Here is a 22,664-nt window from a genome sequence, read left to right as displayed (position 1 = left end):
ACGGGACATCAATTAGTCTCCACTTAACTTGGAGAAATTAAGGACCCAATGTGATGTATTTAAAACTGGATTAATTATTGAATCAATCTCAAAATATTAAACTCCAGGCCAGTTATAGGGGTTATTAACAACAGGACAATTAAACTCTGTCAGAATGAACATGGTTCAGTCCTGGATGTGATTAACAGCAGCACTGACAGCAGAATCCAACCCCTGCAGTCACATGTGAACTCGCTGATGTTGCAGCAGATTGGATGACCGAGTGAATCCCTTCCCACACACAGAGCAGGGGAACGGCCTCTGCCCAGAATGAGTGCGTTGGTGCTTCCGCAGATCATTGCTGCTTTTAAAGCTCTTCTCACAGTTCGGACATTGAAAAGGTCTCTGCTCAGTGTGAACTAGTTGATGTTCAGTGAGGTTCGATGGCCGAGTGAATCCTTTCCCACACACAGAGCAGATGAATGGCCTCTCCCCAGTGTGAATTGGCTGGTGTGTCAATAGGTTGGACGAACAATTAAATGTCTTCTCACACACAGAGCAGGTGAACGGCCTCTCTCCTGAGTGAATGCGTTGGTGCTTCCGCAGTTTATTGCTGCTTTTAAAGCTCTTCTCACAGTCAGGGCATTGAAAAGGCCTCTGCTCAGTGTGAACTACTTGGTGTTGCTGCAGATGGAATAACCGAGGAAATGCTTTCCCACACACGGAGCAGGGGAATGGCCTCTCCCCACTGTGAGTGTGTTGGTGTTCCAGCAGCTGCTTTGTGCTTTTAAAGCTCTTCTCACACACAGGGCACTGAAACGGTCTCTGGTCAGTGTGGACAAGTTGATGTTCAGTGAGCTGGGATGACTGAGTGAATCCCTTCCCACACCCAGAGCAGATGAACGGCCTCTCCCCAGTGTGAACTCGCTGGTTTGTCAATAGGTTGGATGTAGTTTTGAAACCTTTCTGACACACGGAGCAGGTGAACGGCCTCTCCCCAGTGTGAACTCGCTGGTGTGCAGATAGATTGGATGTCGTTGTGAATCCTTTCTGACACAGGGAACAGGTGTAAGGCCGGTCCAGAGTGTGACTTCGCTGGTGTTTCAGCAGGGCAGATGAGTGAGTGAATCCCTTCCCACACTCGGAGCAGATGAACGGTCTCTCCCCAGTGTGAATGCGTCGATGAGTTTCCAGTAGGGATGGAGATCTGAATCCCTTCCCACAGTCCCCACATTTCCACGGTTTCTCCGCAGTGCAGGAGCCCTTGTGTCTCTCCAGGTCGGACATTCAAATGAAGCCTTGTCCATGCACACGTGTGTATGGTTTCTCCCCACTGTGAATTGTGAGATCCTTTTTCAAGCTGTGTAACTGGTTAAAGCTCCTTCCACAGTCAGTGCACTGGAACACTCTCACTCGGCGGGGGTGTGTGTGTCTCGGTGCTTTTCCAGACACACTGATGTATGAAATCTTTTCCCACAGAGAGAACAGACAAATATTTCTCATTCCACATTCAAAGACCTATCATATTCAGGTTCCGAGGAATGAGTGTTCTGTCTGCAGATGCTCCCCTTCTACCCTGTAAAAGGAGTTTAAAAATCATTAAGTACAGGATAGAAATTCAGAACAATTTAATTTCTCTGGAACATTCTTTCCTCTCTTGTTCCCCCAAAACTGTGAAACCATGTCCCTCACACACTTCCTCCTCCCAGTGCAGAAATCCAAACCCATCGCACCAACTCCAGCTATTTTCCTTTTCATCGACTTTTCTCTCCTCCCCTGAAGGTGCTGACTCTGGCTGGGTTCAGTTCTACACTCACTGGTTCCACTATCCTCTGCTGAAGGTGTTGACTCCATAGAACAATAGAACTATAGGAAAGTTACACCACAGAAAGAAGCCACTCAGCCTTTAGTGCCTGGGCTGGGCGAAAAGAAAAAAAACGAGCTGCCCATTCTAATCCCACCTTCCAGCACCCGGCCTGGATCCTTGCAGGTTACAGCACTTTAGGTGCAGATCCAGGTACCTTTAAAATGAGCTGAGGGCTTCTGCCTCCACCACCAGACCAGGCAGCAAATTCCAAACATCCACCACCCTCTGGGTGAAGAAATCTTTCCTCATGTCCCCTCCAATCCTTCAACCAATCACCTTAAAACTCTGTCCCCTTGTAATTAGCCTCTCTGCTTGGGGAAACCGAGCATCCCTGTCTACTCTGTCTAGACTCCTTCACTGTCGCTGGGTCAAAATCCTGGAACTCCCTTCCTAACAGCACTGTGGGTCTACATACACCACATGGATGGCAGTGTTTCAAGAAGGCAGGTCACCACCACCTTCTCGAGGGCAAATGGGGATGGGCAACAAATGCTGGCCCAGCCAGCAAAGCCCACATCCCATGAATTAATATACAAAAAACTCCTCAATTTTGTACACCTCAATCAGGTCATCCTCAGCCTCCTCAGGAAAACAACCCCAGTCTATCCAATCTTTCCTCATAGCTGCAATTTTCAAGCCCTGGCAATATTCTTGTAAGTCTCCTCTGTGCGCTCTCTGGAGGAATTGTATACTTCCTGTAATGTGGTGACCAGAATTGTACACAAAATGCCAGCTGAGGCCTAACCAGTATTTTATACAATTCCAGCATTACATGCCTGCTTTTGTATTCAATGCCTCATCCAATAAAAGAAAGCATTCGATATGCTTCCTTTACCCACAGTCATCCTTGTTACTTCCTCAAAAGCATTGATTAAATTAGTATGACACGACCTTCTCCTAACAAAAGCATGCTGACTCTCTCTGATTAATCCAATCCTTTCTAAGCGAGAGTTTATCCTGTCTCTCAGGATTGATTCTAATAATTTTCCAACCATTGAAGTCAGGCTGACTGGCCTATAATCATTTGGCCTATCCCTTGTGCCCTTTTTAAATAATAGTGCAATGTTCACAGACCTCCAATCCTCTGGTACATCGAATGTATCTAGGGAGAAATGGAAAACTGTCCTCAGAGCATTCGCTATTTCTGTCCTGGCTTCCTTTAACAGCCTGGGATACAACCCATCTGGCCCTGGTGATTTATCCAACTTCAAGGATGTCAAACCCTCCAGAACATCCCTCTCCTTCATGAGGACAGAAACAAAATACTCATTTAGAATCTTGCCTACATCTTCAGCATCAATGCACAAGTTACCAGAGACATCTCTGATAGGCCCTACCCTTTCCTTAGTTATTCTCTTGCTCATTAAGATCTGTAACTAGTTCACACTCTCCAGATCACCTCTCAGCTTCATAAAATTTGTCTTTCCCCAATTTAGAACTTTTACTCCTGTTCTATCTTCATCCTTTTCCATAATTATGCTAAATCGAACTGTAATATGGTCACTATAGCCAAAATGGTCAATCACTGCGACTTAATCCACTCGCCCAGCTTCATTTCCTATGGCTAAATCAAGAATTTCACTCCCTTTCACTGGTCTTGTTACATGCCAACTAAAAATGTTCTATTCAATGCAGTTGAAGAATTTTATGTCCTCTGTGCGTATTACACTGTTTGTATCCTAACTGATATTCGGGGAGTTGAAGTCCCCAACTATTATTACCTTCCTGTTTTTGCACTCAGAAATGTTCCTACATATTTGCTCTTCTAGCTCCATCTCACTATTTTGGGGATCTATAGTACATTCCCAGTAGTGTGGCTGCCCCCTTTTTATTTCTGAGCTTAACACATATAGCATGATTTCACAGAATCACACAGTGCAGAAGAGGCCCTGCATCCAATCGAGTCTGCACCAACACGTGAGAAACACCTGACCTACCTACCTAATCCCATTTACCAGCACCTGCCCCATAGCCTTGAATGTTATGACGTGCCAAGTGCTCATCCAGGTATTATTTAAAGGATGTGAGGCAACCCGCCTCCACCACCCTCCCAGTCAGTGCATTCCAGACCGTCACCAGCCTCTGAGTAAAAAAGTTAATCCTCACATCGCCCCTAAACCTCCTGCCCCTCACCTTGAACTTGTGTCTCCTTGTGACCGATCCTTCAGCAAAGGGGAACAGCTGCTCCCGATCCACCCTGTCCATGCCCCTCATAAACTTGCACACCTCGATCAGGTCGCCCCTCAGTCTTCTCTGCTCCAACGAAAACAACCCAAGTCTATCTAACCTCTCTTCATAACTTAAATGTTTCATCCCAGGCAACATCCTGGTGAATCTCCTCTGCACCCTCTCCAGTGCAATCACATCCTTCCTATAATGTGGTGACCAGAACTGCACACAATACTCCAGCTGTGGCCTCACCAAGGTTCTATACAACTCCAACATGACCTCCCTACTTTTGTAATCTATGCCTCGATTGATGTCCCAAATGCCTTTTTCACCACCCCATTAACATGCCCCTCCACCTTCAGAGATCTATGGACACACACGCCATGGTCCCTTTGTTCCTCAGAATGTCCTCGTGTCATGCCATTCATTAAATACTTCCTTGTCAAATTACTTCTTCCTCACACTTTTCCGGGTTAAATTCCATCTGCCACTTATCTGCCCATTTGACCATCCCGTCTATATCTTCCTGTAGCCCAAGACACTGAACCTCACTGTTAACCACCAGGTCAATCTTTGTGTCATCCGCAAACTTACTAATCCTATCCCCCACATAGTCATCTATGTCGTTTATATAAATGATGAATAATAGGGGACCCAGCACAGATCCCTGTGGTACGTCACTGGACACGGGCTTCCACTCACTAAAGCAGCCTTCTGTCATCACCCTCTGTCTCCTACAACTAACCCAATTGTGAATCCACCTCATCAAATTACCCTGTATCCCATGTGCATTTGCTCTCTTTATAAGTCTCCCATGTGGGAGCTTGTCAAAGGCTTTGCTGAAATCCATATAAACTACATCAGCTGCACTACCCTCATCTACACACCTGGTCACCTCCTCAAAAAATTCAATCAAATTTGTTAGGCATGACCTCCTTCGGACAAAGCCATGCTGACTATCCCTGATCAAACCTTGCCTCTCCAAGTGGAGATAGATTCTCTCCTTCAGAATTTTCTCCAATAGGATCCCTACTACTGACATGAGACTCACTGGCCTGCAGTTCCCTGGCTTATCTCTACAACCCTTCTTAAATAGCGGAACCATATTAGCTGTTCTCCAGTCCTCTGGCACCTCCCCTGTGGCCAGAGAGGAATTAAAAATTTGGGTCAGAGTCCCTGCGATCTCCTCCCTTGCCTCCCTCAGCAGTCTGGGACACAAATCATCCAGACCTGGAGATTTGTCCACTTTTAAGCCTGCCAACACCTCCAATACCTTGTCACTCCCTATATCAATTTGCTCAAGAACCTCGCAGTCCCTCTCCCTGAGTTCCATACCTTCATCCTCATTCTCTTGGGTGAAGACGGATGTGAAGAATTCGTTCAACACTCTACCGATCTCCTCTGGCTCCATCCATAGATTTCCCCCTTGGTCCCTAATGGGCCCTACTCTTTCCCTGGTTATCCTCTTCCCATTGATATACTTATAGAATATCTTGGGATTTTCCCTACTTTAACTAGCAAGAGCTCTCTCATATCCCCCCTTTGCCGTGCTAAATGCTTTAAGCTCCACCCTGCACTTTATGTATTTCACTAATCCTCTGCTGATTTGCCCCCCTTGTACCTGCTAAAAGCCTCTCTTTTCCTTCTCAACGTATCCTGAATATCTCTGGTCATCCATGGTTCTCTGGGATTGTTACTCCTTCCTGTCACCCTAGAGGGAACGTGTTGAGCCTGCACCCTTCCAATTTCCTTTTTCAACACCCCCCACTGCTCTTCTGTTGATTTCCCCACAAGCTGTTCCCAGTCTACCTTGGCCAGACCCACCTTGTTTTACTAAAATCCATTCTACCCCAATCCAAAACATTTTTCTTCTGCAACTTGTCTATTTTTTTGTCCATAACAAGCTTAAATTGTACCATGTTGTGATCATTATCACTAAAATGCTCCCCAGCTACCACCTCAGCCACCTGTCCAGCTTCATTCCCCAGAATTTGGTCCAGCAATGCACCGTCCCTTGTTGGACCCTCTACAAATTGACCTAAAAAGTTGTCCTGTACACATTTCAAGAAATCCCTCCACTTAACACTATGTCTATCCCAATTAATGTTGGGAAAGTTGAAATCACCTAATGTAATTATCCTATTGTTATTGTTTTTACACATCTCCGCAAATTGTGCACATATTTGCTCCTCAATTTCCCGCTGACTATCTGGGGGTTTATAATAAACACCTAACAATGTGGCTGCCCCTTTTTTATTCCTAAGCTCTGCCCATAAAGCTTCATTTGATGTCCCCTCCAAGATATCATCTCTCCTTACTGCATTAACTGACTCCTTAACTAATAATGCAATGCCTCCGCCTCTTTTACCCCCTCCCCGTCTCACCTGAAGATTCTATATCCTGAAATGTTGAGCTGCAAATCCTGCCCCTCTCTCAACCACGTCTCCGTGATGACTATTATATCACAATTCCATGTGTCAATCCTCACCCTTAACTCATCCGTTTTACGTATAACACTCCTGGCATTAAAGTATAGGCCATCCTGACTTGCCTTACTCCACTGAAACTTAATGCAGCTGTATTCCCTCTGACTTGATTGTTTTGCTGTAATATGATGTGTCCCTATTCTGCTAGTGTTCTGTGTCCCCTCCCCTGCCAAATTAGTTTAAACTCATCCCAACAGCACTAGCAAACCTGCCCACAAGGATGTTAGATAAAAGCAAAGAACTGCAGATGCTGGAAATCCAAAACAAAAACAAAAACACAAATACCTGGAAAAACTCAGCAGGTCTGGCAGCATCGGTGGAGAAGAGCACAGTTGACGTTTCAAGTACTCATGACCCTTCAACAGAACAATGATGTTAGTCCTGCTCAGGTTCAGATGTAGACTGTCCCGCTTTTACAGGTCCCACCTTCCCCAGAAACATTCCCAATGATCCAGGAATCTAAAACCCTCCCTCCTGCACCAACTCTTAAGCCACGCATTCATCTGCATTATTCTCCTTTTTCTGTGCTTGCTAGCACATGGCACTGGGAGTAATCCAGAGATTACAACCCGAGAGGTCCTGCTTTTCAGTCTACTGCCTAACTCCCTGAATTCTTGATGCAAGACCTCATATCCCTCTTTCTATCTATGTCACTGGTACCAACATGTACCATGACCTCTGCCTTATCACCCTCCCCCTTCAGGACGCTCTGCAGCCATTCAGTGACATCCCGGACCCTGGCACCAGGGAGGCAACACACCATCCTGGAGTCACATTGACGGCCACAGTAGCGCCTATCTGTTCCCTTGACAATAGTATCTGCTGTTACTTTTGCTGTTCCTCCCCTCCTGTACAGGCAGGCTGCTTGTGGTGCCAGAAACATAGCTCTGTCTGCACTCCCTGGAGGAACCAGCGCCCTCATCAGCCTCCAAAATGGAATACCGATTTGCAAGCAAGACCCCAGGGGACTCCTGAACTACCTGCCTGTTTCTCTTGGACTGCCTGTTGGTCACCCATTTCCTTCCTTCCTCAGGTCCCTTCAGCTGCGGTGTGACCCCCTCTCTAAACGTGCTATCCACGATGCTCTCAGACTCGCAGATGTACACAGAGTCCCCAGCCACCATTCCAGCTCTGAATCCCGAGCTTCCAGGAGCTGCAGCTGGACACACTTCCTGCACACATGCTGGTCCCGGGCACTAGAAATGTTCCCGGTTTCCCACATGGAGCACGAGGAGCACACCACGACTTTGAGCTCTCCTGCCATGACTTATCCCTTTAAAGTAAGCCTTTTAAATCAATTACTCTAGGGCACTTCTTTCTTGATCCTCGTTACTACAGAATATACAAACTATAAACCACAAAAAGACCTTAAACTATAAGTGATAAAAGTAGTAAATACTTACCCGACCTTACCCACTACTTACCAGTCACTCCTCTCCCTTGTAGCCTCTACTGCTGCAGCAGGGCAAGACCACTCTCTGAAGATTAAAGAAGTTGGAAAGCAAAGAAAAAATGCAAGAACACCTCTTCCCCTTTGCACCGAATTCCCACTGTGCACCAAATTGCCAATACCCACATTCACTCTGTCTGTGCCTCACTCAGGATGAGGTCTCTCCCCTCCTCATATGCAAGCACGATTTGATGAATCATTTTATATTTCATCCCTCCACACAGCAGTAATTGATTATTTAATCAGTAATGCTATCCCACCACAGCTTTTTAGGCCCCTCTGTACCCTGCCTGAAAACTCTATGTCCAGGGATGTTGCGCTGCCATTTTTTGCCCTCTTTAAGTCAAGTCTCCATTATAGCAATGATATCATGCTGCCACGTGACTATCTTGTCCCTCAGCTCATTGGCTTTTTTGCTAATTTCCTTGCATTTAAATAAATACCTTTTAACTTTGCCAGATCCTTGTGCATTTAACCTTTGCGTCTTCTGTCTTTCAGAGTCGCCCGCTTATTTGCTGTCTCCCGCTCTTTGCTCTTAATTTGTCCGACCTGAATCTGCCTTCAGGTTCCCATCCCCCCGCCAACCTAGTTAAAACCTCCCCAACAACACTAGCAAATCTCCCTTAAAGGACACTCGTCCTAGTCCTAGTCAGGTGTAGACTGTCTGGTTTGTACAGATCCCACCTTCCCCAGAACCGGTACCAATGCCCCTGAAATCCAAAGCCCTCCCTCCGGCACCATCTCTCCACTCTCTCTTCTGAAGGTGTTGACTCTGACTGGGTTCAGCTCTGTGCTCATCAAAAAGTAGAATACGGAAGAGATGATGGAAATCTTAAAACAGAAAATGTTGGAAAAGAAAACTCAGCAGATGAGGCAGCATCTGTGTCCTGAGAAAAACAGAGTTAGTGTTTCAGCTGTGACCTTTCACCAGGACTGGGATAAGTGAGAGATGGAATAGGTTGGAAACCAGGGGTGTGTGGGACAAGGACAAAAGGAAGGTTTGTGACCTGGTGGAAGACAGGAGAGGTTGAGTGACAGAAAAGTTAGTCTCCAGGGCCAAAGGGAATGGAGATGGGGCAAGAAAAGAAGCAAAGAAACAAAACCTGTGCCTCGAGCAGCTGAGCTGCGAACTGTAAAAATAAAACGAAACAAGCAAAGGAAACAAAATGAAGAACGGAGTTTACGGTCTGAAATTGTTGAGCTCAATGTTTCAGCTCACTGACCTTCAGTCTGCAACAACCATCGGCTTCATGGTGCCGCCCGCCCAGGTCCCTCGCCGCACGTCTGCCGATCCTGGCGGCTCCGATTCGGGCTCTGAGAGCCGCTGAGACTCGGTCACCCCCGGCTCAGCCTCCAGGAGCCACGTTGCGCATGCTCCACACAAACAGGCACCTCCGTGGTCTGGGTGGGGGGGGGGCGGGACTCTTCTGCGCCTGCGCTGTGTGGCTTTTCCGATGACGAGGGGCCGCTTTCCGAGCCGCTGAGCATTCTGGTTATTTCCGTCCGCCATTTCATTCAACAACAACTCAGACAGAGGCCATTCGACTCAGAGTGTGGGCCCTGTCCCTTTCCACTGATAGTTTCCGATCCGCCTGAAAATATTGTCATTTCTGTATTCCAATTCCCTTTTAAATGTACAATTGAATCACCAACTCGCTTGTCATTTAAACTTTCCTGCCCTCTACGCTACTTTTGAAACAACAAGACAGCGGGTTATACCAGATATTGTAATGAATAACGACCCACAATCTATGAATAATATGACAATGAATAAACATCTAGCAAGAAGTGACCACAAAGTTTTAGTGGCCGACATTCAGTTCAAGGCTTTCAGGCAGCGCATTCCGAATCACCACAACTCACTGTCTTCAAAAAAAATTGCCCAGCTACCACTAAACACTCATGGGCTGTACGCTGGAGCCCTTATCTATCAGAATGGTGCAGCTGAGTCGTGATCGGTCTGTAGCCCAGAGATCACTGGATCAAAACCATTCTCTACTATTTGTATTCCCATTAACACCAAAAGGTAGCATTTTATGCAACACTCAATCACTTTTATTTACAGAATATTTGTATCAGTTTATTACGCCCAGTCAACACTTCAATCTGCCATCTCAAATTGTTTTTATTTACGCAAGGACGCAAACTGTAAATGCTTCAAACACACACCAGCTCAGGCTTTCAACTTTATCTCAACCGTTTTCTCCAAAAGACCTGACATAGGCAGCTGCCCTTCTTTTGTTCTCCTGCACTCGAGGATTATCTGAAAAGCAAAAGTTATTCCCTTAGATGGAAACAGTATAGCGCAGTTTATACATATTTGTTAGAGATTGTCAGATCTATACGATCTGACAGTAATTCACCATGTTTATTTGAACAGCAGCGTCCTCCCTGTGACAAGTACCATTCAGAAATACTAGAACGTCAGCAAAACGGAGACAACATTTCCACAAAGACGCAGTTAATAATTATTTGGACAGACAACACCATGATTTCTTAATCCCTGGTTAAAAACATGGAATCCCGTCCCGAAAAATCACCATGAACTGTTGAAGTGAAGTTTCGTTTGTATTCGTTTGTTTCGGGCTTGTATTAGCTACATATTGCATTAAATACTTCTTTGAGAGCCTCCGATTGTTCCCTGTCTTGTTTAGCAAGCTGATTGTGATTTAACGTGTTCAGTTTACCGCTCATTCCGTCGTTATCGGCCTTACTTACGGTGAAAACTGTGACATGTGTGTGACCTTTCACCTCGAACTGAATGTCTACCACTAACATTTTGTGGTCACTTATTGCTAGCTGTTCATTCATTGTCATATTATTAATTAATTATGGGTCGTCATTCATTACAATATCCGGTATAATCTGTTGTCTTATCATTTCTAAAGTAGCGTGGAGGGCAGGAAAGTTTAAATTATAAGCGAGTTGCTGGTGCAAGGCTAAAGGGAGTAGTAAAGAGACAAGTAAAGAAATGAAAGATTTGTCTGATGATGGTGTGAATGGCAGACGGATGAACAGCTGCCATCCGAAAGTAATGTATGAATTGTTTCATCAGAAGCCATTGGCCTGAAGCTGCATTATTATCTGACTTGATATCCCCATTTTATACTTGTTCTTCCTTCGTTTCTCTTCCCATGCCCAGTGGCGTCTGTGGAAGACAAAACAAGTGCTTACATCTGTTTCTATGCCTAGCTTGTTTTCCCCCTGAAACAGGGCGCTCGTGGCAAGAACTTGAGGCGCACAACTCTGCACCAAGCATTTCCAACCAGGAGACTCTCCTTCTCTTCCTGCCAGCCATAGGCATATTGGAATGATTTACAGATTGATGATTAACCTGTTAGGCCGTTAAGTCCGAGAGTGGGACTCGAACCCAGAGAAGCTCCTGTGCTGCACCATGGGACACTTATTCCTCATATTATACATTCTACCGTAAGTTTTCTGGGGAGAACAAGTTACAGGCATGGGAAGTACAATCCATGAATCTTTGTAGCTGAGAATCCCTGTTGGCGATGAGTGTGGTATCATCAGATAGAGGAGTTCTCTGATCAAGACCTGCTGTATCTTTGCCTTCACTTTCAACTGGGACAGTTTAACCGTTTGCTGTCTGACCTGTTATGCAGGAAATCTGCAGGGAAGGCAAAGGGCAGGATCATGAGAAAATTAAATACTAAACAAAGTGGGGCAAGGAAACAACCTATTCTTCATTTCACTCCATTCTTCACCCTGAAGCTGTTGGAAGTGGTGCTGTCAAACCGTACAGTACAGTGCATGTTGTAATGAAAGGATGGAGGAACTTTGATGGACAGTCAATTTTATCCAGAATTTGGTAAAGTCCTGCGCTGCTGATGGTGGTGAATGTTTTAGTGCCTTCTCTGAAAACAAGGTAAAGATATTCACATATTTTGTCGCCCATGTCTGCAACTGGTTCTCCCTTACTAGAAACTGCAAAAAACAAAACTGTGGCCGAGGGATCGGTGTCACATCTCCGCCCTTGATGCCATTGAACAACACTCCGCAGAAAAAGTTAGCAAATTCTTATGTCACACAGGAATACATCGAACTTCAGATCAGAAAGCTGTGGGTCTGAATCACATCCCAACCCAATCTACTGTTATAACAGATCTGTGTCTGAATAAATGGAAGCCCCATGTAATAAACACTGTCACATTTGAATGTTTAGTGAGTGAGTTTCATAGAGGGTCCTTAAACTGCCCAGCAAATGAAGTGTCACCTTTCAGCAGAAAATGTGGCCAGAAAATACGAGGAAACTCGAAATTGTATAATTTATCTGTCAGAGCACAGGCATTAACTCCAGGTGACAGATCCGGGCTTTCAGACCTCCTGGGTAGAGAATTTCAAAGATTCACCTCCCTCTGAGTGAAGAAATTCCGCCTCACCTCAGTCTTAAATAGCCTGGCCTTTATTCTGACACTGTTCCCTTTGGTTCTGGACCCACCAGCCAGGGGAATCAACCTATCTACATCTGGCCTCACATGCGGTACCTTATCAAATGTCATTTGGAAATTCAAATATATTACATATACTGGTTCGCCTTCATCTATCCTGCTTGTTATCAAAAAAATCTAATGAATCTGTCAGGCATGATTTCCCATTCATGAAGCCATGCTGACATGTGTGATTATATTGTTCATTTCTAAATGCTCTGCTATTACATCCTTTATAATAGACTCTAACATTTTCCCAGTGACAGTTGTTTAGCTAACTGACCTATAGTTACCTGTTTTTGTCTCCCTCCCTTTTTGAATAAGAGACTTGCATTGGCACTTTTCCAGTACTCTGGGACATTTCCAGAGTCTAAGGATTCTTGGAAGATTATTTCCAGTGGATCCACTGTCTCTGTAGCAACTTCCTTTAATGTCTAGTACTTTTCCTCTATTAATAGTTATTGTATTTATTCCACCCCCCACCCCCGCCTTTTTTGATTCTTGATTATTTAGTATTTTTGGAATGCTATTAGTGTCTTCTACTGTGAAGACTGATACAAAGTATTTATTCAACTCGTCTGCCATTTCCTGGTTCCCCATTATTATTACCCCAGCCTCATTCTCTCAGGGGCCTTTGTTCACTTTGACCTCTCTCTTCCTTTTTGTATATTAAATGAAGCTCTTACTGTCTGTTTTGATATTACTCGCTAGTGTACCCTCAAAGTTTATTTCCTCCTCTTTATTGATCATCATTTGTTGATTTTTAAAGCTTTCCCAATCCTCTTGCTTACCACTAATCTTTGCCACGTTATATTTCTTTTCTTTCAATTTGATGCTATTGTTAACTTCCTTGATTAACCATAGTTGGTTTATCCCCTTCCAAGAATCCTTTTTCCTCACTGGGATATATCTTTGTTGTGAGCCAGACACTATTATCTTAAATGTCTGCCATTGTTCCTCAACTGTCTTTCCTGGTAAACTCCTTTCCCAGTCCTATCCAGCTAAATCTGCCCTCATTCCTTTGTAATTAGCCTTATTTAAGTTAAGCACAGTTGTTTCTGACCCAAGTTTCTCACTCTCAAACTGATTGCTAAATTCTACCATGTTATGGCCACTGCTTCCTAGGGGATCTTTTACTCTGAGACCATTTATTAGATCTGCCTCACTACACATTACCAGGTCTAAAACAGCTGGATTTTTGGTTGGATCATCAAAATATTGTTCTAGGAAACTTTCCCGAATATAGTCTATGACTTCATGCTCGTGGCTACCTTGGCCAATTTGATTTTCCCAATCTCCATGAAGATTAAAATCACCCAAGATTAATGTACAGCCTTTTTTTTACATGACCTCATTGTCTGCTGATTTATTCTCTGTACTACGGTATAGCTACTGTTCGGGGCCTATAGACTACTCCCACCAGCGTCTTCTTCCCCTTGTTATATCTTACATCCAACCAAATGGATTCTACTTCTGATCCAAGATCCTTTCTTGCCATTGTACTTATTCTATCTCGCACTAACAAAGCTACCCCACCACCCTTTCCTTCCTGCCTGTCCTTTCGACAAGTCACATACACTTGGATATTTAGTTCCCAGCGTTGATCTCCTTGTAACCATGTCTTCGTAATGGCTATAAGATCATGCCTATTAACCTCTATTTGTGCCGTTAATTCATATGTCATGTTCTGAATACTACATGCATTTAAGTAAAGAGGCATTGATTTGTCTTTTTAAAATTTTTCCCCCTTTGACCCTATGTCTTGCTGTTTTTTTTATGTTTGTTGACTCTGTCTACTCCTGTCACACTCTGGGAATTATTACCTTAATAGCTGCCCTGCAATTTTGCCATATCCTTTTGCTTTGTAAGCCTATACATTCTCGAACCCTCATCACCCTACGCCCCCCCTCTATTTAGTATAAACTCCTCAACTCCTCTATGCAGCCCTAGTTATTCGTTCTGCCAGGACATTGGTCCCAGAATGATTCAAGTGAAGCTCCTCCTACCGGACCCACAGCCCTTCTACGCAATACTGGTGCCAGTGTCCCATGAACTGAAACCCATTCCTTTCACACCAACCTTTGAGCCACACATTTAACTCATTGACAATAATTACCCTATGCCAGTTTGCCCAAGGCTCAGGTAATAATTAAAAAATTATTACTTGGGAGGTTCCTTTTTTTAAAAAATTGCACTCCTAACTGTTCAAACTGTTTCAGCAGAAACTTCTTTCTAATCCTTTCAGTGACATTGGTACTAACGTGGACAACAACAACTCGATCCCTCCCCTCCCATTCCAAGTCCCTCTTCAGCCCTGAGGAGATGTCCTTAACCCTGGTACCGGGTCTTTGTGACTCATGCTCATGGCTGCAAAGAACACTATATATCCCTGTGATTATACTGTCCCCTATCACTAATACGTTCCTATTTCCTGCCCCCACCTGAATGGCTCCCTGTACAACAGTGCCGTGGTCAGTTCACTCATACCCCCCTGCAGTCCCTGCTCTCATCCACACAGTTTGCAAGAACCTCATTACTGTTGTACAATTGCAGGGGCCGAGGCTCCTTGAATGCCACCTCCTGGGTCCCCATACCTGCCTCACCAACAGTCACACCCTCTTGTCCCTGATCACAGACCAAATTTGAATTACCTAATCTGAGGGGTGTGACCACCTCCTGGGGCAAAGTGTCCAGGTAACTTTCCCCCTCCCTGATGTAGCACAATGTCTGCAGCTCGGACACCAGCTCCTCAGCTCAGATCCAAAGTTCGTCAATCTGTAAGCACTTACTACAGATGTGTTTGCTCTGGATCACCTTGGTGTCCAGCAGGTTCCATATGCTGCAGCAGCAACACACCAACCACCCTGTCATCACTATTATATTCTATTCAATTTATTAATTAATTATTCTAGTATCTCTGCCCTTTACACTTCAAGAATCCCCCGCTCTTTACACTTTATTGTAATTTTTTTACACAAGTACAGATCTCATGCTGAACAATGTATTTTTAAGAGAAAAAAGGATGAGAGACCTAAACACAAACTAAAGACCTTACTTATATTTTAAAGACTAGAAACTCACTAATCCTACTCATCAATCAGCTGCTTTCCCTGCACTCGCGTTCGGTTGTGGTTCATGACGTCACACAGCCGCTGGTCTCACAGGAAGTCTCCCCGCTCTGTGCGCTCTTTTTAATGAAGTAACCCACTCCTTACACTCTTTTTGAAATGACCTCTCCCCGCTCTGTGCGCTCTTTTTGAAATGAAGTCTCCCCGCTCTGTGCGCTCTTTTTAATGAAGTAACTCACTCCTTACACTCTTTTTGAAATGACCTCTCCCCGCTCTGTGCGATCTTTTTGAAATGAAGTCTCCCCGCTCTGTGCGCTCTTTTTAATGAAGTCTCCCCGCTCTGTGCGTTCTTTTTGAAATGAAGTCTCCCCGCTCTGTGCGCTCTTTTTAATCAAGTATCCCGCTCCTTACACTCTTTTTGAAATGATCTCCATCCGCTCTTTTTGAAATGAAGTCTCCCCGCTCTGTGCGCTCCTTTTGAAATGAAGTTTCCCCGCACTGTGCGCTCTTTTTGAAATGAAGTCTCCCCGCTCTGTGCGCTCTTTTTGAAATGAAGTCTCCCCGCTCTGTGCGCTCTTTTTGAAATGAAGTCTCTCCGCTCTGTGCGCTCTTTTTGAAATGAAGTCTCCCACTCTGTGCGCTCTGTTTAAAATTATGTCTTTCCGCTCTGTGCGCTCTTTTTGAAATGAAGTCTCCCACTCTGTGTGCTCTGTTTAAAATTATGTCTTTCCGCTCTTCGCGTTCTTATAAAAATTTAGTCATTGCGCTTTCAGCGCCCTTTTTAAAATGAACACCAGCTGCTCTCTGCCCTCTTTTTGAAACAAAGTTTCCCCGGGCTTTTTAAAATGAAGTCTCCCCCTCAATGCGCTTTAAAAACATTTAGTCTCCTGACTCTCAGAACTCTTTTTTAAATGATGTCTCCCTGCTCTTTTTATAACTATGTCTCCCTGTTCCTTTTATAATTAAGCCTACCTGCTCTTTTCATTAAGTATAATCGCTCTTTTTAAAATGGAGTCTCCCTGCTCTTTTTTACATGAACTCTCCCTGCTCTTCGCTCTCTTATTAAAATGGATCTCCCTGCTGTACACACTCTTTTTAAATTAAGTCTCCTTCCTTTTTTTAAAAAAAAATGAAGTAGCCTTGATCTATTTAAGATTAACTCACTCCACTCTAGGTGCTCTTTTTTCGATGAAGTATCCCTGTTCTCTGCTCTTTTCAAAATGAAGTCTCCCTGCTCTCCGTGCTCTTTTTAAAGGAACTCTCCTTGTTTTTTTTTAAATGAAGTATCCTTGCTCTATTTTAAACGAACTCTCTCCACTCTACATGCTCTTTTTTCGATGAAGTCTCCCCGCTCTCTGCTATTTTTAAAATGAAGTCTCCCCACTCTGTGCGCTCTTTTTAAAATGAAGTCTCGCTGCTGTTCACGCTCTTTTTTTAAATGAATGGCAGGCCAGAAGATTGGTCCGAAATATAGTGAAGGCAGAGAATTACTAATAGGTTAATCAGAAGATAGAAATTAGGGAATGAGAGCAATCTAGCTAGAAATGTATAAATGGATAGCAAGAGTTTCTACAGATATTTAAACAGGAAAAGGAGTAAGTGAAGTGAAGTGTCATAAATGGTGCTGAACATTGTGCAATCATCAGCGAACATGCCCACTACTGACCTTATGGTGGGAGAAACATCATGGATGAAGCAGCTGAAGATGGTTGGACTAGGCCACTGCCCTGACGAAGTCCTGCAGTGATGTCCTGGAACTGAGAGGATTGGCCTCCAATAACCACAATCATCTTCCTTTGTGCTAGATTAGACTGCAACCAGTGGAGAGATTTCCCCCTGATTCCTATTGCCTCCAGCTTTGCTAGGGATCCTTGATGTCACACTCACTCAAATGTGACCTTGATGCAAAGGGCAGTCAATCTCTCCTTACCTCTGGAGTTCAGTTCTTTTGTCCATTTTTGAACCAAAGCTATAATGATATCAGAAGCTCGGTGTCCCTGGCAGAACCCAGGCATGCCATCAATGAGTAGATTATTGCTAAGCAAGTGCCGCTTGATCGCACTGTTGATGACCTCTTCCATTACTTTATTGGTGATGGAGAATGGATTGATGGGGTGTTAATTGGCCGGGTTGGATTTGTCCTGCTTTATGTGTGCAGTACATACCTTAGAAATGTTCCATGTATCCGGGTAGATGCCAGTGTTGTAGCTGTACATGAACAGCTTGGCTAGGGGCACATCAAGTTCTGGAACACAAATTTTCAGTACTATTTCCAGAATGTCTTTAGGGGCCATTGCATTTGCAGTGTCCAGTGCTTTCAGCCATTTCCTGATATTATGTGAAGTGAATCAAATTGACTAAGAACTGGCATCTGTGTTGCTGGGGCCCTCAGAAGGTGGTCGAGATGGATCATCCTCTTGGCAGTCTGGTTGATGATTTTTGTGAATGCGTCTGTATTGTCATTTGCAATGATATGCTGGGCTCCTCTAGCATTGAGGATGGGGATATTTGTGGTGCCTCCTCCTCCAGTGAGTTGTTTAATTGTCCACCACTATTCATGACTGCATATGGCAGGACTGCAGGGCATGGATCTGATCTGTTGGTTGTGGAACCGCTTAGTTCTGCCTATCACTTGCTGCCTTTGCTGTTTGGCACCAGGTAGCTCTGTATTATAGCTTCACCAGGTTGACACCTCATTTTTAGGTATGCTTGGTACTGCTCCTGGCTTGCCCTCCTCACTCTTTATTGAACTAAGTTTGATCCCCTGGCTTGATGGCAATGGCAGAGTCGGTGGGGTGGGGTGGGGGGGAGTGGTGGTAGTGGTGGGGGGTGGGTATGCTGAGCCATGAAATTTCAAATTGTGTTCTAGTACAATTCTGCCACTGCTGTTGGCCCACAGCGCCTTGATGATGCCCAATTTTGAGTTGCTACATCTGTTCAAAATTGATCCCATTTAGCACGGTGTTAGTGCCACCTAGCACAATGAAGCACATCCTCAATGTGAAGATGGGACTTTGTCTCCACAAGGACTGTGTGGTAGTCACTCCTGCCAATACTATTAAATACGCTCTTTGAAGGTAATCGGGAAGAGTCAGCATGGTTTTGTGAAAGGGAAATTATGTTTAACCCATTTACTAGAGTTATTTTAAGGGGCAACATGTTGAATGGATAAATGGGGGCCTGTAGATAGACTATACTTGTATGGTGAATGTCAACATGATGCCCTTTTGGACTCGGCCAGCTCGCCCTGTGCTGGTCGTTCCGAGCCACTTTTGGTGATGGACGTTGACACTGTGCCGCCACCTCCGCGACATGATCTGTCAGGTATCATTCCATGAGTATGACTATATCTGACTTCGGTGTTGATTAAGGTCTCAGAAGATTGCAGGCTTGAGTCCTGTCATGATCCTTTTAAACGGAAATCTGGTGGAACTCCCTGAAAACCACGTTCTTACTTGGCAGCTGAAGGTTCTGATTGTTCTTCCAAACATTAAAGGGCTCTTAGGAATTAACACATGAAATGACATAAAAAGCATATTTTAATAAAGAGTGTTGCAATTCCCAGAATGGAATGTGGAATAAGAATTAAAGCCACCCAGTATTAAAGCGGAATGGAATGAATTTTGGAATAAATAAGTTTGTTACATCTCTCGATTTGTTTGCTAAACAATGTTACATCTAACTCTGTTCTGGCGAAGATCAGAAGCAGTGATATCAGTTTGCGCCACTCGCCAGCTGGGCCTGTGGTTGCGCTTCGCCAATCACGTGGGTAATGCAATTCTGCCAGTCCCTGAGGTCAACTGACATTTTCGGAGAAATTCCAAGTCATCGTGATTTCACCAGGGACCTCATGTTTAAGGTGTGAGTGATGTAAATCATGACCTGATCAAATGTGTGTATCTTTCGCTATTTCCGCGGTGAATTTTCATGCTGACGAGAATCATGTGGGACATGGTCTGGAAATATTTCACACGGAAAATATCTTTCACATCTTTCTGAACTAATGAAACTGTTGGCCGGAAACTTCAAACAATTCCGTGCTTCCTGAGCCTCGCGGCGGGCCGGCACTGGGGCCGCGGTTATTTCCCTGACTCTCCCACTTTCTCTCTCCTGCCAGAAATTACTTTCGACATTTCATCCTTTGATATATTTTTTAAAAAGGCGCCACCATGTCATTTTAATTGGGTGGTGGGGTGAGAATGGGGGAACAGAGTGGGTCCCATTTGCTCTTTCTAGCCCTGTCTGTGAGGTTTGTGCTGAGCTGCGGATGGAGTGGTTGTGAAAAGCGTGAATTTTGTAATCCAGGGTCAGCGATGACTGCGCATGCGCCTTGTTGCACATTGCCCCCAATAAAGATGGCGGACGCGCATCCATGCGCGTGCGCGGCATTGGCCTCAAACGTTGCCGTCACTCAGTGACACCCGAGTTCAGGGTTTCTGACACAAGCTCAATGCAGCAGCAGTGTGAGCGTCGGTATTGGTTTGTGGATTCAGCGATTAAATTCAAGGTTGCTGTTTCGAGGTCACTCGGAGTTGGCGGAGTTCTGCATTTGTCCTTCATATATTCTGGGGCACTTTGTATCAAGCAGAAGTTAGAAGCAAAAAGTATAAGTAATGTCTGGGAAATACTTAAACAGCAGACAGCCTAGAAAACAGTTTAAATTAATCACTGACCTGACAGAACGGAGGGAAAATGGGGATTAAGCAAAATTCCAATCCCCTGTGTATAATCAAGGTGTAAAGAAGCGAATCTAGGAGCAGTAAAATACCATATTTAACGGATGGGCTTGTGGCGCAACGGTAGCGCGTCTGACTCCAGATCAGAAGGTTGCGTGTTCAAATCACGTCAGGCTCAAAAAGCTTTACTGCTCAAGTGGCGGGCTTTTATATCTGTAATCATTGTGCGGGGATGTTGGCGAACAGCTTAATTTCAATTGCAATTTCGATGGATTAAAGTCCTCTTCTCCGGCGACTTCCGAATCACCCGCTTAGCTTTTAGTTTGCACAGTTTTATGTCGGAGCAACGTGGTGTGGCCATTCTTTTTGCAATTGCTCTGTTCCCCAGTATGAGAAGTAAAACAAAATCTGTCCATTAACCCCAGCCGCCTCCGTCTATACAGCCGCTGAGTTCAGTTGGTTAGACCGCAGTGTTAACAACATTATATTCATCTTTTATTATGTAAACTATAATCACCCAACTTTACTTTTCCAATACATCAGGAGATTCAAACTCGTCCTGTTAAAGCAGAATGACAGTGAGTTCAGTAAGAAATGTTTACAAACAACAGCAATTTCTTTCTGCTCACTGTGCACAGTTATGAAATCTGCATTAAACAGCAGGAGCGGAAACCGCAGTCCGACACCCCCTCTTCACATTGATGGTGAGTCTGAATTTCTGTTTGGGGATTTTAGAGGGAGCGGATGTTTTTGTGGAAATGAAATCACTTTTCCTGTGCAAAAACAAAAATAAAAATACCTGGAAAAACTCAGCAGGTCTGACAGCATCTGCGGAGAGGAACACAGTTAACGTTTCGAATGCATACGACTCTTCAACAGAACTAAGGAAAAATAGAAGAGAGGTGAAATATAAGCTGGTTTAAGGCGGGGGGGGGGGGGGGGGGCGGGGGTGTGCAAGTAGAGCTGGATAGAGGGCCAGTGATAGGTGGAGATTGCCAAAGTGAATGGAGCCGGTTAAAGAGCCCGGCCCGGCCTGAGAGTCCCCGAGCCCGGGGTCAGTGGGAACCTGGGGAGAAGACAGATCCCAGGAAAACGAATCAGAGACAGTCATGATCTTTGTCCGGACAACCCCTCCCCCAACAAGTTTTTGGTCAGATCAGGCTAGGGATCAATAAGGTTTTTTTATTAATGTGAATAAAGTGTGTGATTCATGACACTTGCTCAGTGAATAAAGCCACAGGATTCCACGGGGATATTTGTCGTCCATTCAGGATTAATGTGAGGTACACGTGAAATAACAGCCAAATTGAGGTTGAATGCACAATACAAAATAAATGGCGACCAAGACAGAATCCATGGATTTCACAACAACCCACTCAGACATGAGGAAAAACTGTGAGTCAATCAATCTCACTGAAACTCTGCCTCTCTCACGAGGGATTCCAGCCTTCACCTTCGAAGATCTTACACCAACTCGGAGGGATGAAATGATTGCGAAACTTTCCGGTTTTCAATTTGGTCTCCCGAGATTCTGTTTACTGATCTACCGAATCTGCTCTCAAGAAGCATCTCCCCAGCACAGCTTCAGCCGCAGTGAACAGAACTCCACTGCTCCAAAGGGGAACCTTCGCCCCAAAGGCCCGAAGCTTGGAGTCAGCAAACTTCCACTGCCTTCTTGGAAATTCAGGCCTTCTCTTGAGCCCTCTTCACTGATGGCAGACCTTTTTCAATTTAACTGCGGCCTCTTCCTCTCCCTGTCTGGGACTCTCCATTTCATAGCTCACCCTGTCCCATCTCCCTTTGGGATCTCTTCCTGCCTCTTTCCTTTTGGGATATCCCTATGGGATATTTCCCTAACCCTCTCCCTATTGGATCTCTCTGTGCCCCTCTCCCTTTGTGGCCTCTCCCTGCCCCTCTCCCTTTGTGGCCTCTCCCTGCCCCTCTCCCTTTGGGGCTTCTCCCTGCCCCTCTCCCTTTGGGGCCTCTCCCTGCCCCTCTCTCTTTGGGGCCTCTCCCTGCCCCACTTCCTTTGGGATCTCTCCCTGCTCCTCTTCCTATAGGATCTCTCCCTGCCCCTCTCCCTATGGGATCTCTCCCTGCTCCTCTCCTATGGAGTCTCTCCCTGCCCCTCACCCTTTGGGGCCTCTCCCTGCCCCTCTCCCTTTGGGGCTTCTCCCTGCCCCTCTTCCTTTGGGGCCTCTCCCTGCCCCTCTCCCTTTGGGGCCTCTCCCTGCCCCTCTCCCTTTGGGGCCTCTCCCTGCACCTCTCCCTTTGGGACCACTTCCTGCCCCTCTCACTACTGGATCTCTCCCTGCTCCTCTCCTTATGGAGTCTCTCACTGCCTCTCTCCCTTTGGGATCTCTCCCTGCCCCTGTCCCTATGGAGTCTCTCCCTGCCCCTCTCCCTTTGGGATCACTCCCTGCCACTCTCCCTCTGGGATCTCTCCCTGCTCCTCTCCTTATGGAGTCTCTCCCTGCTTCTCTTCCCTTTGGGGCCTCTCCCTGCCCCACTTCCTTTGGGATCT

General features: G+C 45.2%; 1 protein-coding gene, 1 long non-coding RNA gene and 1 other non-coding gene across 3 annotated transcripts in view; 2 read left to right on the top strand and 1 right to left on the bottom strand.

Moving 5' to 3' along the window:
• The window catches only part of LOC144670420 (histone H2B-like), a 528,756-nt gene that overhangs the window by 427,497 nt on the left and 78,595 nt on the right, over positions 1–22,664 (top strand). The window lies entirely within an intron of this gene.
• Positions 1,470–9,264, bottom strand: LOC144670508 (uncharacterized). Its single transcript, XR_013573894.1, has 2 exons — positions 9,175–9,264; positions 1,470–1,555 (listed from the first exon to the last, which is right to left on the bottom strand). It is a non-coding gene; the product is annotated as an uncharacterized LOC144670508 (long non-coding RNA).
• Positions 20,247–20,318, top strand: trnaw-cca (transfer RNA tryptophan (anticodon CCA)). Its single transcript has one exon. It is a non-coding gene; the product is annotated as a tRNA-Trp (tRNA).

This window comes from Cetorhinus maximus, chromosome 31 (genome assembly GCF_964194155.1).
Source record: "Cetorhinus maximus chromosome 31, sCetMax3.hap1.1, whole genome shotgun sequence".
NCBI classification, from domain to species: domain Eukaryota; kingdom Metazoa; phylum Chordata; class Chondrichthyes; order Lamniformes; family Cetorhinidae; genus Cetorhinus; species Cetorhinus maximus.
The sequence above is the reverse complement of the archived record's forward strand: the minus strand, read 5'-3'. Positions and strand labels throughout refer to the sequence as shown.